The 15,517-nt window shown below is 41.6% G+C and overlaps 1 long non-coding RNA gene across 1 annotated transcript; it reads right to left on the bottom strand.

Annotated features, from left to right (window-relative positions):
- Window positions 1-675: 675 nt before the first annotated feature.
- Window positions 676-12,397, bottom strand: LOC125323532. Its single transcript, XR_007202551.1, has 3 exons — window positions 9,411-12,397; window positions 3,580-3,671; window positions 676-1,365 (listed from the first exon to the last, which is right to left on the bottom strand). It is a non-coding gene; the product is annotated as an uncharacterized LOC125323532 (long non-coding RNA).
- Between the last annotated feature and the right edge of the window lie 3,120 nt (window positions 12,398-15,517).

The raw sequence follows: 15,517 nt of genomic DNA on the forward strand, positions 1-15,517 counted from the left end.
AGTGCTGTGTCCAGTTCTGGACTCCTTAATACGAGAGAGACATGGAGTTCCTAGAGCTGGTCCAGCAGAGAGCTACAAAAGGGCTTAGAACATCTCTCTTATGAGCAATGCCTGAGAGAATTGGGCCTGTTGAGTCTCGAGAACAGATGACTGAGAGGGGACATCGTCAATGCCCATCAGTATCTGAAGGGGGGTGCCAAGAGGATGGAGCCGGGCTCTGCTCAGTGGTGCCAAGCAATGGGACAAGAGGCAATGGGCAGAAACTGATGCACAGGAAGTTCCACAAGAATGTGAAGAAGAACTTCTTTACTGTGCAGGTGACTATGCATCAGAACAAGTTGCCCAGAGAGGCTGTGGAGTCTTTCCCATTGGACATATTGAAGCATCACCTGGACACAACCCTGTGCCATGTGCTTCAGGATGTCCCTGTTCGAGCAGGGAGTTTGGACCAGATGAACCCCCTGTGGTCCCTTCCAACCTTACCCATTCGTACACACTTTTCAAAACTCTATATTCTGTTATTAAAATATTTCATACGACTTGACTGAAACATACTGAGCAAAAGGTTTAAATCTTAAAACTTAACATCTCACTAATGAGGATGTAAGTATAATCACGATCCAGGTCCAACTCTGGCACTCCTCTAACCCTGCTCCACTTGGTCACAGTCCCCTTGCCAACCAGACAGGTCGCTTCTGCCTTGCCTGGAATTTTCTTGATCTTCTCTCCTGAGTGACAGTTGCTGGCACCCTGCAAGCATGGGAATTTGCTGGCATATTGTGGGTCAGACACAGAAGATGATGGAGCAGAGCAGAAAAGACAGGTGAGACCCTGCTAACTGAGGGTAAAGACCACTGAAAAGAGGGGGAGGTTTTTCCGCCAAACCTATAGGTCGAATGTTTTTTTAGTTAGTTTCTGTCCAAACGGTAGCCAACCCACAAGCCATTTTCTGCCTGGACCGTATTGATGAACCTGACTACAGTGGCAAGGTGTTAAAAGACCCACGCATCACTTAATACACAGTATTAAGTGAATTCAGGTGCCAACAGTCACAGCCACTTCTCCATGGTGCCAAGTAGCAGAAGGCAGGAATATCCCAGATAATCAAAACGTCAAAATTACTTCCTTGGAGTTGTGACTAATTCTTTAGTCCCCAGGTCCTTCCATCAGGCTCTGCCTGGGCTTAGCATGAGAACCACACTGGGTGCAGACCTGGAGCCAGCTGCACCTCATTGTGCCCTAAGCCCAAGATAGGGCTAGGAACACTGTGCTGAAGTGTCTGACATAGGTCTGGCTCAGCATCCTCCCATCCAAACGGTAGCGCATATTGTCACACCTGACTTGGCACCTGGAGTTTCTCTGCCCCTGCAGAGAAAACAGAGTAAGCAGCCCGTGAGTATCAGATGCATTTCCTGTGGCTTCAAAGCTTTTGTTAGACTGGAATATTTTAAAATACCAGACTGTTAATAGCAACAAACACTTGCAAAAGTACATTTTATTACTGCTCTGTTGTTTAGTAAGCATATTTCTTATTAATTTCAGGTATCCTGCTTTGTGCTGTAACTGAAGATCTCTTGGAAATTGCTTGAGCAACATATCTTAGGAAGAAAAGGAGAGGAGAGGAGAGGAGAGGAGAGGAGAGGAGAGGAGAGGAGAGGAGAGGAGAGGAGAGGAGAGGAGAGGAGAGGAGAGGAGAGGAGAGGAGAGGAGAGGAGAGGAGAGGAGAGGAGAGGAGAGGAGAGGAGAGGAGAGGAGAGGAGAGGAGAGGAGAGGAGAGGAGAGGAGAGGAGAGGAGAGGAGAGGAGAGGAGAGGAGAGGAGAGGAGAGGAGAGGAGAGGAGAGGAGAGGAGAGGAGAGGTGGAGATTTCTTGGGTATACCTCAACATGTAGAAAAGGCTTAGGAAGGGATTTCAAGGACAGCCAATGGTCTTCATTAAAGGACTCAAGGAGGGTATGTATTTCAGGCTCTGGGGAAGTACAGTAAAGTCCAGAGAACTGTATGAGATCTTGACAGATAGGTTGCCATGGCCAGTGGCATTGGCCAAGCCGATGAAGGTATGTGTGGTAAGAGCAGAAACGAGTATAATGGCTATCAGAGTACTGCATTCAAGAAAGTCATTCAAATGTGCACAAATATTTTGACTGACTTGTTTTTGACAAATGGAAAATACCTACTTGTTAACCAGCTAGTCTGTTGCTGTTTCAATTGGAAATAAGCTTTCCCAACAAAAGCTCTGTTAAACCAGATGTCCTGTCTTGTTAGTCTTAGAAATTTTCCGTCATACAACTACATCATGACAGGGTGAGGAGCTAGGGCTATGGATATCTACCACGAAAAAATAATGGCATAATCATCTCTTTAGCTATCATTATAGGAAGTCTTTGGTCAGAAGGAAGCCAGAAAATCCAGCTAAGTCTTCTCCATGAAGTAGATCAACTGTTATCTGAATTATAGTAGCCCAAACTGATGAATTACACGTGGCGCTGACATTAAATCTTGGTGTGTCTAGATCTTTTCTGGTTTTTAAATATGTCTACCCTCTGTTGGAGAGTCAACATGTGTTGTCACAGGTCAGTTGCCTAATTTTAACCACTAGTGGGGCTTGCTTATTCTGGGCCAGAAATAGGAAGCCGAGTGATGGTCATGTGTCTGACAAGGAGCTGGGCAGTGGGCCAAAACACATTTGAGCTGGATGGAATTTCTTGCCACTGTGAAAATGCAGTGCTAAATCTTCCTCCCCCACTCGCCTCTTTACACACAAGTGGATCCCTCTAGTACAGTGAACTGTCACCCGAAACTAACAAGGAGGATGTGTCTCCCAGCAATCCGAGCTTCGGTCAAAAGTTCACCACTTGCCAGCCCCCTATGCCAACTTGGACCAAGATTTCTGGAATGGTTAGAAAAATATTTTAATGTAATTCACCTTGCTATGCTATTTCATTAATAACCTCTAAAAATGCAAAGAGTGCAGCCTTAAAATTCCTTTACATCCTCAGCATATGACTAATAATAATGAAACTTTCTTGCTGTTGGCGGAGCCACTCTGTGAATGCTCAGTTTTCCCTGGAGTTTCATGGAGCCTTTAGCAAATGCAGTACATTTGCCATGTCCATTTTTTACAGCATAGTAACCGCTGTTCAGCCAGGCTTGCCTGAGCTGGCTCTTTGTCCACCCCACCACACTGCACTCTCCTTTCTCCTTGCATTTTGCTGTTTTTCTCACAAGAATATTTTTTACAGGCATAATTTGGACGTGCGTGAAATACTCTTTTGCACGTTACTTCTTTCTTATTTTCTCTGTGTTAGTTCTGAGTCCAGCCTCTCGCTGTCCTCCAAAATATGTCATCCATGCAAAGCATGGAGCTGTTACCAGCCCGAGACTGTGTGTGCTGAGTGAAAAGGGCTCAGTCCTCAGATTGGGACAGACCGTGTCTGACATGCCATTATATAACATGAAACCAATGTATACAAGACTGTCTTTAGGAGTAGACTTTACAGAGATCCCCATTTCTATATCTTGCTTCAAGCATTTCTTTCTAAAATAGCCTTTGAGGAGTCAGTGGATGAGACTCTGCTCACTGTGGGTAAATCCAGGGCTACAGGATTGCTTTTCAAATCACATCTGCATCCAGGCTTCTAGGACCAGGACTTCATAAAACACTGGATGGTACCTAGAATTAAATTAAATTAAATCTAGATTAACTTTTTACTCTTTGCTCCAGATTTTGCCCCAAGGGCAAAAGGAGAGCAAAGAGTCAAAATGTTTGTATGCTCAACACCTCCAAACTAGCAATAAAACAGAAATCCTCTCATCATAATATTTTTTAAAGCCTGTAGCAAGGCCTGATTATGGCCCATAAAGTGTACTCCCTATCAATCCTTGACAGGTCTGTCTTCACTGCATACCCAAATCTAATGGGATCATGTTCCACAGCTCCCAACTGACATGAGAGTATTTGGAGATGCCATGCTAGATGACTGGAATAGATCCCTTGCCCTACCAAAGCTTGCTTTGGACCTGGGAGGTTTGCAAAAACATAATTCTTCTTTGGATCTGGTGTTTTTCCCAACACAAGAAGCAGTTGAGATCAAATCAAGAGAGCTACCAAAAACCATGAGAGGTTATAATCCAAACATATTCTCTCCAACAAGCTTGGCCAGAGGAACAGTTCCCTGAGGGCTGTCCTGCGCCATAACCAACTGCCCAGCCACTCTATTTTGCATCAAGAGATCTGTTCATACCACACCACACCAGAGGCAAACAGGCAGGTTCAGAAAAGTGTAGAGAGGAGAAGTGTCTAAACACTATTTTTATGGCCAGATACCTTCCACTGCACTAATTCTAAATTATCCCTTTCCCAATGAATCCCATTTATTTCGTAACCCAGCCCTGTGCCTGTCTCAACTAACATTTCATTTTTAGATTAAGGTTGTGCCATATGCCCTGAGAGTTTATTTACAGGAATTTCACACACTAACAGACGTAATCTTCTAGGTGATGCTGACCAGTGAAGGAGTTTTCCAGAAGTGAAATGAGAATGGAATATTTTTTCCACAGTATTTCCATGTTTTCTCAGTGTTTTTCTATTTGTTCAAAAATTTGGCCCAGGAAAAAAACTGGAGCATTCCAAACTGCTCTAGAGGTAAGCAAAAACTAAGGGAAAAGAAATAAAAATTTATCAAGACAGATTAACGACATTTTAAAGTCTAGAATACTCATGGACAGATGCAAATATTCCCAGTCCCAGTTGCCTTGGATTTTGTAATAACAAAAAATTAGATTTTGGGAGCTAATTTTCATGGCATGGACATCTGATTTGATTTGTAGAAAACAGACAGTGACTAGTTTTCCTCCAAAGTATGTGCCATCGTTACACTTCCCAAGACATTGCCACATGTGAATGCCATGAACATGTGAACATGAACTATGTTTTTCCACATAGGTTTTGGCCAACGTCTCCAATCATCCAGTTGTAAGTGGTGCAGGAGCAGCTGCAGTCTGAGGGGATTGGAAGTGTTCCCTTGCAGGGGCTTTCTGGAAACAATGACTTCCTATGACCTCTAGGACAGAAAGAAAGGCCTGCATCTGGCATCTTCTGGTTTCAGAGAAGCATCAACTACTGGCCTGGCCCCACTCTTCATGTTGAGGCAGTTCTTCAACTGAATGTTACCTTGTACAGTTTTTTAAGAGAAGCATCCCTTTCCCATTTTTTAGTGAATAATTTCTTGGTTTCTAAAAATCTTCATCTTCAGATCTTTCATTATGGTTGTCAGAGAAGGAAAAAGAATATTTGTGTGTATGTCTATCTATCTGTCTGTCTATCATGTTTATATACACATATATGTGTGAATGTATATTTGCATACATGAACATGGGTGCACTTTTAAACCACTTTTTCTGCCTCCTTCACAATGAACTGTCCATTTGTGACAGCATGTCAGAATATGTTTATCTGGCATGACATCCTATGTGACTGATACAACAATGGTGTGCCATTCTGAGCAGTCACAAGCCCCATTTACCCAAAAAAGCCAAATGTACATGTATTGTATGCAAGCTGATCAGTGGAAAGTAGTCAATACATGTAAATTAATCAGTAAAACAGTCTTTTAAAAGAGCTGTGTAGATAGCAAGTGTTTCCTCAGACTCATTCTTACTGCACTTGATGTTGGCCCACAATGTCAACCCTCAATCAGCACGCTTCTGGAAACTTCTGTTCTCCTGAAAACCAAACCTATTCCTGCACTCATTTTGTTCTCCCTTCCCCCCTTTAGCAAACCATTTTCTTGTTTCCAGCACTTTTGCTCTCTGGGGGTCAGAGAGTCAGTGAAGCTGGAAATCTCAGTGCACATGGGAGCAGGCTGTTAGAAGCATTTTTCACACATCAACAAGACCTGCCCTATGTAGTTTTACAGACTGTGGTGTGAAAAAAGGTTGTAACAGCCAGCTGGCCATCCACACCAGGAATGCTGCTTATGCAGGGCTGAGATGAGGGTGCAGCTTCCTAGGAAAATGTCCAAATCCAAACTGGGCCTGCAGAAGTGGACACCTGTTAAAGGCACACACACAGTGAAGTCTCACCACAGAAACTGAAGGAACCACACTGGGATCTCCAGCTGGCTCCAGAAGAAAAGGTTGGAAAGGAGGACTCTGGCAGAGAAGGGAAGCACAAGCTGAAAGTTCGCCCCTATGACAGAAAGGTCATCACTAGAAAGCAACAGCATCAGGGAAAGCCCTGTCAAAACTATCAAATAAACAGAACTAAATGGTGATCAGTTGTAGTGCTTATAGTAATTAACATGTGATAGGGATTTTTAAAGGTGCTCCAAAAGTTCCCAATACAGGTAGATTTCCAGTCCTTCTTGAAAATGAATTTTTTAAAAATGAGAGAAAAGTATTAGCTCAGTAGGACTGTGGGAAATTAATGTTTTAGATTTTGATCAAGTGTTTCTACAAAAGACAACAGCATTGTCTTTTGGAGACATTATGAATCCCTCAAGGAGGCTGGAGGTGAATTCTGTCCGTGAAACAGCTGCATACTTGCTTTCAGGCTACCTACCCCCCCCAAAACAAAAAGTGCTCTTTCCAGTCCTTAGTTTAGAGTTCCCCCATCATATCTCTTAGATCTGAATGTTTGGCTTATAGATATTAGTTGCTCAGCCTTCTCTTTCCATGACATCCCTCTCAAATTGTCTCTGCTTAGGTATTTGCTATTTGTGAGAAATTTGTATGATAAGCTAGTAGGTAGGTAGGTAGATATTAAATGGATAAATAATCTTGGTAGGAATAGTCTAGCAGACACATAAACTACAACTTCCAAAACATTTGGAACTCTTTAGTGTGAGACATTATGTATCTTGGGCATATTTTCACAGATACTTTAAATGTTTTTTATTCTTTCTTTAAAGTAAAAGTATTGACTCTTTGTGTTGATAAAAAACTTGTAACCTATTTGCATTTTAGGATAAGTGGTGAGTATAGAAGAACACAGTTGAAGAAACAAATGTTTTGGCGTAGAGATGATTGCCCTTTTACTAAGTCAGTGAGGATGATAGAGTAATTTTTTCTGCTTAGTGTTTCATGTATGTATGGAACCACTACGTTAGCATGTGCTCTCTGAGATGCAGAAGAAAACATAGTTCTGGCTGAAGCACATATAACTGCTTGGATAAAAACATGCAGTATCAGCACACCCTGAATACCATTTAGAAAATTCATTTTACCCGTGTGCCAGCTTTCTTTCATCTATGCAAAAGCTGTGAGGCAGCATTACTGATTTAAGAGATTAACACATACAATTCATGGAGTAGGAGTCATCTTGCTTTTCCCACATAAGAGAAGCATACAGAAGAGTGCCACAAGGCAGTTGCTTTTAGGATCCCGGTGGAAGGATCCCTGAGCAGGGAAAACTGGAGAACACTTAACTGATGGACCCTATTTCTATGGGGCAACTGACTTTTGACACTGTGCCAGGGCAATGCACAAAAGTAACATGAGAGAGAACTGGCAACCAACCTCTGAAGCTCCAGCAAAGAGCAGGACACACCCCTCAACCTGTCTGCAAGCAGAAAAGAAGCAGTGTAGCCATAATTCTGCACATGCAGAATGCAGGGCAAGAGAGAACACAGGAGCAAATAAGTTATATGACATCGTCTCTGACACTGGCTTCAAACAGTGTAACTGCACTTGCAGGTCATTGGAGTGTGGCACCTGGTGTATTTCGCTGAATAATGAAAGTTGTCCTCCCCCATGAAAACACATTCACCTGGGAAAGAGAACAGCACGCAAAAATTGGTGTGTGGTTTCCCTGGAGCATGGCAGCAAGCTGTGCCTACATGGGAAGAGGCAGGAGCGGGGTGTCCCATGCGGCAGGAATGTGAGGACTGTGGAGTTTGCTTGGTGTTGGAAGGCGAGAGACTGAAATATGGTTTGGCACGTGCCGGCTGGAGCGACATGCTGAAAGACAGGCTTCTGTCCTTGGGCATGCAGGAGGCTGGGACAAAGCACACAGCATGTGGGAGAGAAAAGAGCTCGAAGGCGTTCCTGAGTGTCCTGATCTTTCTCTGGACTATGGAGCTGATGGCAGGCTTTCCCCAACAGCTCTTTTTGAGTGTTTCTGATTTCCCTGGAAATCACCCTCAGCTCCTGCTTTAGCTGCCTGGCAAGCAACTACCTGCCTGCCCCAGGAAAGCACACAGGGGCTCTTGAAGGCAGCAGCATCCCAGTACAGAAAAACCAGTAAAGCCAGGTACCAGCCTCTTCCCAGGCTGGAAGTAAAGGAGCAAATCAGGACAAGAGACACACAGACTGGTAAAATTGTCCCTAAGATCAGCAATACACAGTATAACAAAAATTGATGCCTTAATGGTGGGCAGGCCAGTTTATTTAATGCAGCAGTTGTATTATTTCAACAGAAATATCTTTGAGCTGCCTTCCTGTCACACTCTGCTTTTGGCCAGCTCTTCAGCTTTCACACTCTCTCCTTTACAATAAACCATACCCCCACCTGACCAGAGAACTGTCTGCATCAATTTCTGAAAAATCTCATTCAAAAACTGTGCCAAATTCTGAGCCTAAATTAAGTCCTGTCTATTCATTTCTTGTGATGCAGCAACTCCAAGTATGTGCCAAACTATGTGCTTGGCTCTTACCAGCTATATACAGAACCCCAACAAAAGTTGAAAGGTAATTTTTAAAATTTTCCTCAATTGGGTTATCTTTCTGAAATGAAAATTGTGTTCTGTTACCTTGATATAAAAACTGGACCTGCATTTCAAAAACTTGATTTGTTAGAATACCATCTCCATCAATTTGATTCAGTAGACAAGAAGTTCTTTAATGCGCACAAGCCTTCTTCAGCAGAGGGGTGAGAATGGCTTACTTTCTCTAAGATCCTCACAGGAGGCTCTTCCTCTTGTGCCAGCTCACTGACTGATTCATATGTACGTGTAAAACTCTTTGCAGTTCAGGGAAGTGCCCACCTCAGCATGAGAAGAGATTCTTCTTTAAAAAGTACAACCATCCTGCATGAAGATCTCAGTACACGAGCCCTGATATGAATGTTATTATTTGCCTTTGGGGGTGTGCTTGTTGCATAGGATTTCACTTCATTCATCCTTATTTTAATAATTTTGTGTACAAGCAAGGGCATGGGCACAAACTATGCATCCTCAATAGAGTCTAGAGCATTGTTATTTATTACAAATAAATCATCTGCATACTAATTTCTTATCTTTCCATATTAAAAGAGGTAAATCTACACAGATACCAATATGAATCTAAGTCAGAGTTCTCATCTGGGCTACAATATGACTATGTATACATTGTTGTTCAGTGGACTGCATTATACAGATATTTTGAAAATCAAATGACATTTTTTTTGTCCCCTTCTCCCTCAGACAGTGCATACCTGTAGTGCCAGTACACTCCTGCATTCTTTTCTTACTGTCTTCCTCTCTCCTTCTTCTTTGTTTTTCCAACCTCATTTCTGAAGATGGAGTTGGATTTTGCAGCTGTGAGGACTAAGTTCTCTATTAAATATAATCATAAAAACAAAAAAGTAAATGTAGGCTCTGTTCAGTTTCATAAAGGCAGGATATTTTCCAGGCCCTGAAATCACCCCTATTTACACTTAACCCAGGAGCTACATTATTTGGGGCAATTCCAGGCAATGAAAACACAATTCCCTGTAGCATGGCTCCACCTCCAGTATTTTGCTATGAATTTTCTTTTTACTTTATTTTGCAATTTTGTTGTTTAAAATATACTCTGTTACCATTTCCTAGTGGCACTGTCTCAAAGCTTAGCCAAATACACACTGAATAAAACAGAAGTGACACAGTGAGCCCCTCTGGTATGATATAATATTGCCCACTCTGAGCAATTAAAGTTGAGGAAGACTTAATCATGGAAGTAAATGAGAGCCTTTCTTTTCCTCATCCCAGCTTCACATTATTGGCAGCCTACTAAAGTCTGTGCAGACATTAAAAAACACATACCTTACCTGTTTGTGCTCTACTGAAAACCTGATTTTCTTGTTGTTTCCTTGTGTCAAGCCACTTACTCTCTCAAGCTGCAGTCTTCCTCTGCCACCTACCTCCCTCTGCCTGAAATATTATCTAAAAAAGTAGAAAGAAAGATGCTTCCAAAATGAAAGCATTTACAGGAATTAAACTCTTTGTACAAAACCACTTTCTTTTTCAAAACAAAATGGGAAAAGGTATGACTGTGCAATCAAAATCACTGATACTGGACATTGCAGAGGAATTACATCAGGAGTTTAGTGACTGTATTAATAGAACTGGTGCATCAGAAACTTCAAAAGAGCAACACAGCCTTTTTCTGCTTTCACATGTTAGCAATTTAACAAAAAAGGAAAATAAAACATAAAACCCCCCTATTTTGTGCATGGAGGCAATTGTTAGGGAAAATTTTCACTGAAATAATCTTTCTTCCCTGCACACAGAAAAAAATATGTACTGTAGATATTATATACAAATACAAAAAAAAAAATGTATCTTGGTGTATGAATCTCAGAACAAGCCAGATTCACCTTTCTGATGGCTCACTGCTGAGAGGGGGAAAGAGGTGCACAGTGATTCAGCTCAGATCTGAATGTGCCAAAATACCTGCATCAGAAAAGCTGATGCCTCCGCCTCTGAGGGCAAAACCAACTCTGTTACTATGCTGACTTGGGAAAAAACTTCCATGAACATTCCTATTTCAAAATCAAGCCCTAAATTCAATGCATTCAGTGTGTTCTCACACATGTGAATGTATTCCCTCATGACAGCTCTGGATTTCCCTTCCAGCCCTGCATAATGATCTCTTCATCTGCCGCCATCAGTAGAGGAGAGACAGGTGATGCCTCTGGCCTGTCAGGGCTGGGCAGGACGGGTGAGTGACACGCACCAGATGCTGCACCCTGAGCTGGGCTGCAGCTCCCCTGGAAATACATCATGGAGTAAAAATCAACATCTACATTCCAGCTGCTGCAGAGCATGTCACTGGAGCAGACGTGCTGTCACATGTACAAATGCACACCAAATAGTATCTGTACAGTGTGATCAATTAGCAGCTAACAGTTAATTCTCTGAGGTGTAGGGGGAAAAAGGAAAAGGGGGAAAAAATCACACCTTCAAAAGAAAATCAAAATTAACTGTACAAGCTCTCTGAGGTTGAAAACTAAAATAAAACCAGGTTCTCCAAGATAATGAAGGAGACAATGAAGTCAGTGAGATGTGTCCCCTGACTTTCACTTCGTGTTTTACTATATTTATAACACTGATTTTTATCTTTAATGTCAGTTAATTCAGTGCCCACAAAAACTACCAAACCAGAAGCTCTTGAGCCTAAAGTCTTCTGTATTAATACAGACCCAGAGGCTGGACCTCAAAAACATTCCTGAGAACACCATGGTAACAGTTGCCAAGCCCTAAAAAAATAAAAAGCTTTTAGGGATATGGAGCACAAAGACAAGATAAGAAAGAGGAACAGCATTATCTATCTTAATTCATTTCAGCCAAATTTGACCCATGTAGACCCACAAGTAGTACATTCAGCTAGAAGCTAAGTATGTGCTGAGTCCTACAGGCAGATTGAAGCATTAGAGATTTAAAGAGTAAAGAGGAGAGCAGGAATAGGAAGACCAGTGAAACTGAATTTATCATCTCATAGAGGAAACACTGCACAATATAAGTGATACACACAGCAAATAAACAAGAATTGCAAGACATAAGTCAACACACAATCTTTAGTATTTAGAAATATGACTATTGCCACATAGGAGTATAGTACATTAACAGTGTATAGGAATATTTGCATTAGTTAGTTTGTGGTCTGTGCAAGATGATCATCAGTAACTTGAAAGCTGATATAAAATCACACCAACAAATTCAGCAGGTAGCATAGTAACAAGAAGACTGGTGAGTAAAGTGGGAATTGGGACATTTGGCAATACCTTGAGTCCATTGCTGAGTCTCTTGGCATTCTCAAGAACAAACAGCACATGAATGGAGCTGTTTGAAGAGTTGCACATCTACGACCAAGGAAGAAAAGTGATGGAAAAGGTCTTAGAAAGGATGACTGTACAAGGTGTCATGAGCAGGTGTCATAGGCTCACATGGGATCATCACAGTTTTCAGGCCTAATTATTTGCAATATCAGATATGTAAGAGTTTAGAAGAGGTTCCAGAAACTTCCAAGTGCCATCAGCTCTTCACCACCATGTTTTCTATATACTTGTAGTATCAAAACTAAAAATACTGTGCTCATCACAGTGGGAGAGCACATCAGTATGACGTCTTTAAAATTGTGTCATGACAAAAAAACCCAACAGCCATAAGCATCAATTGCTAAGAAGGTATTTTACTTTGTGTATACTTTCAGCAAGAGAAATGTTAGAATAATAACAAATTCTTGCCTCAATATTTTTAAAACAATGTTGAAAATGTTTCATAGGTTGCAAATAAAAAAGGTACAAAAACTATTAGAGGAATTGCAGTAGAATTTTTTTTTCCTGCCCATTTATTTGGCAGGAAAAAAATTATTTTATGAAATAAATAAGTTTCATAAGAGCAAATATTACAAAGGATAAAGGAAAAAGCAAAAGGACTGTTTAGATAAGTGAAGTAAGTCATTATATGAACCAACAGCTGGAAGCTGAAGCCAACCCAACTCAAGCTGGAAGTGAGAAACACCAAAGGCTGCTTAGCAAGTGGCAAATGGCTGCAGTGAGGACTGGATTCTCCACCCACCTCATGGTATCTTCTATTTGGAAAAGCATGCCTTTCTGCAAACTGTTAAAATTTACCTGATCTTCTAAATAAGTTTATTATGAACAGCAAGAATGATATATGTGGTATAATTGAAAAACCAGAAAGGTCCCTTCTGGATGATAAATACTTAAATCCTTTAATTGAATGCGATACTCCCTGCTCAAACCTTCACACACCGGGGGCTGGCAGGCCAGCACCAGACGTAGGATTTCCAGGGATGATGAGCAACAAATGTGATCCATGCCACCACATTTTTGTCCCAGTCTTTCTGAATGTTGTTTTGCTTGATGATCTGTTTGCTAGTCTGGTAAACCATTTGCAGTAGTACCCAATTCTTGTTTTGTGAAAGGTTCCAATTTAGTTAGAAGATAACACTGACTTGCTTTAGAGAAATGTTTTCTGAGGCAAGTTGTAAGTTTCTGCATCTCATTGTTTATCAGAACCCATCATTCTTTATTGCTAGCAAGATTTTCTTTTCATATTACTGCTGTGAAATACTTACCAGTGTATGGCTTAGGAGTAGGCCCACGCCAGTGCTGTAATGGTACACAGCCAGTTCTTAACCTATGTCCTTCCCAAAATTATGCTTTCTTTTACTGCTGTCATAATTTTTTCTCTGAAGTAATTCAGCTGTTTCGTTCCAAGTCTTTGTAGTTCCTGATGTTACTCAAACCAACTAAAATTCTTTAGTTAAGACCAAGGAAAACTATTTTTATATAATTGTAAACACACAGTGAGATCATTAGTGAATATAGTTTCTGATCATTGGTTTCCAGGATGATTTCCTATAGCAGCACTAATTTCACAGATGCACCAAAGAAGCAAAATAATGCCAGCATTTTTGCATGAATATTTGTATTGCTCTGCAATAAGACACTGAAGTTTACTTGTGTCTTACACTGCACAGTTTTACAGTTGAATAACTGTCTATAAAAGAGACTGAATTCATACCGAGCCGCATCAGACCCGGTTCCCCTTACATACAATTGAGTGTGAGGTAAAATCTCAAAATTCAGCCCTCAAGGAGAGATTCTTCAGGGTACACAAGCCAGACCATCAGCCACATTGCAGCACCCAGTCACACATGTTGCTGTTACACTTTGGGTTTTTCTACACAAGAAGGGAATGCTCAGCCTTGGCAAGTGTCAGGTCCTACCTTTGCTATGGCACAGAGTCCTGGTGAAGGGCTGGTCCGAAGAGCAGGAAGGCATGCTGTGTCTTTGGAGCAGGTGTTCATTGGACTTACCCTCTGAGAAATGGGCTTTTTCTGGTACCTTGCCCAGCATACTAACACCTTTGAAACAGGCACAGATCTGTGTGTGCTGGGAAAGCTCCCTGCCCCTCATAAGCAGGGACACAGAGGTGGAGTGAGATCCTGTTGTCCTGAGTAAGATCCCACAGTCTCTCACTGTTTGGAGCGAAGGGCTGTTCTTTAGCTGACTGCTTTAATTTGGACACCAGCCACTGAGTGAGTCCTTCCCACTACTGTGACTATTTGCTTACTGCTCAGGAAGGTATATATATATATATATGTATATATATATAATTATAGAGTATATGATACATTTCTTATTTTAAAGCCTAATACCCAGAGGTAATCCCCTCATTTTCTTGACCACTGACACAAAATTGGCTCTGATGGGGGAAGGAGCAACGCTGAGGCAGAACCCACAGCCACAGTGTTTCAGGCTGCATTGGAGTAGAAAAACCAAATTTCCCAAACTAGAATAGGGAGAAAAAATTTTGCTTAAACATGAATTTTAAACCTTGCACCTGGTTCAGGAAACATTGAAACATGCTCATCAGGCACTGAAATATGATTTTATGAATGACAGGCATTCAAAACAATTTCTAGCACTTGGAATATAAAAATTGTATTTTGGAGAAAACAAAATAGAGTTGATGTTTAGTTATAAACATGAGGTTTTTCTGCTAAAATTTGTTTAAATATTTCCAGGTCTTCAAAATTCAAAGTGTTCATTCTTTTTAGATTTTTCCCAACACTACTGTAACCAATCAGCACTTGAAAACTGAGTAATATACTTTCTCTCATATTTTCTATATTTTTTCTGCTTTATTACAGGTGCTTAAAACAAAACAAAATGGGTCTCTTCTCACAGCTGTTGTGACCCATACCATGAAGCTGAACATTTCAAAGACTTGATATTGAAATGAGAAATTACATCTCTGTTAAAAAATAATCTGCCTCCTATGCAACTCCTCTAAAATGAGCAATGAAGATACATTCACCTGTTTACAACTTTGCATGTCGTACTCAGCAGAAAGCCAAGGAGTAAATCCAGTTTACCTTCACAATAATTTGTTGTTTTGACGTGACTTTGCCCTCGGCGTAGTTTTAGTTTCTATTAAATGCAAAAGCATTGCCGTTCCCGGGATTTGTAATGATTCAAAAGTTTCTGGGGAGATTCCTCCTCGGGAGCAACTGGTTTTTCCTCCTTCGGTTTATCAGACCTCTCAACTTCTGTGGCTTTGGTGGTGGCATTTTCCGGCGGACGCCGGACTTGGTGGGATTTGGAGGGGGTCACCCAGATCCCTGCCTTTCCCGGAGCTCCACTTCGCCCCGGCCAGGAGCGGGGCCTGACGAGGTGGGGGGCGGCCGGGGCATTCTCCCCGAGGGCAGCGGGGCAGCACCCGGCACAGGAGGCACGTGGAATGTAACGAAATAAATGAAATAAAATCAAAGGCAGCGGGAGATGGGTTCACTCACTGGGTAAGCCCC

This window comes from Corvus hawaiiensis, chromosome 3 (assembly GCF_020740725.1).
Source record: "Corvus hawaiiensis isolate bCorHaw1 chromosome 3, bCorHaw1.pri.cur, whole genome shotgun sequence".
NCBI classification, from domain to species: Eukaryota; Metazoa; Chordata; class Aves; order Passeriformes; family Corvidae; genus Corvus; species Corvus hawaiiensis.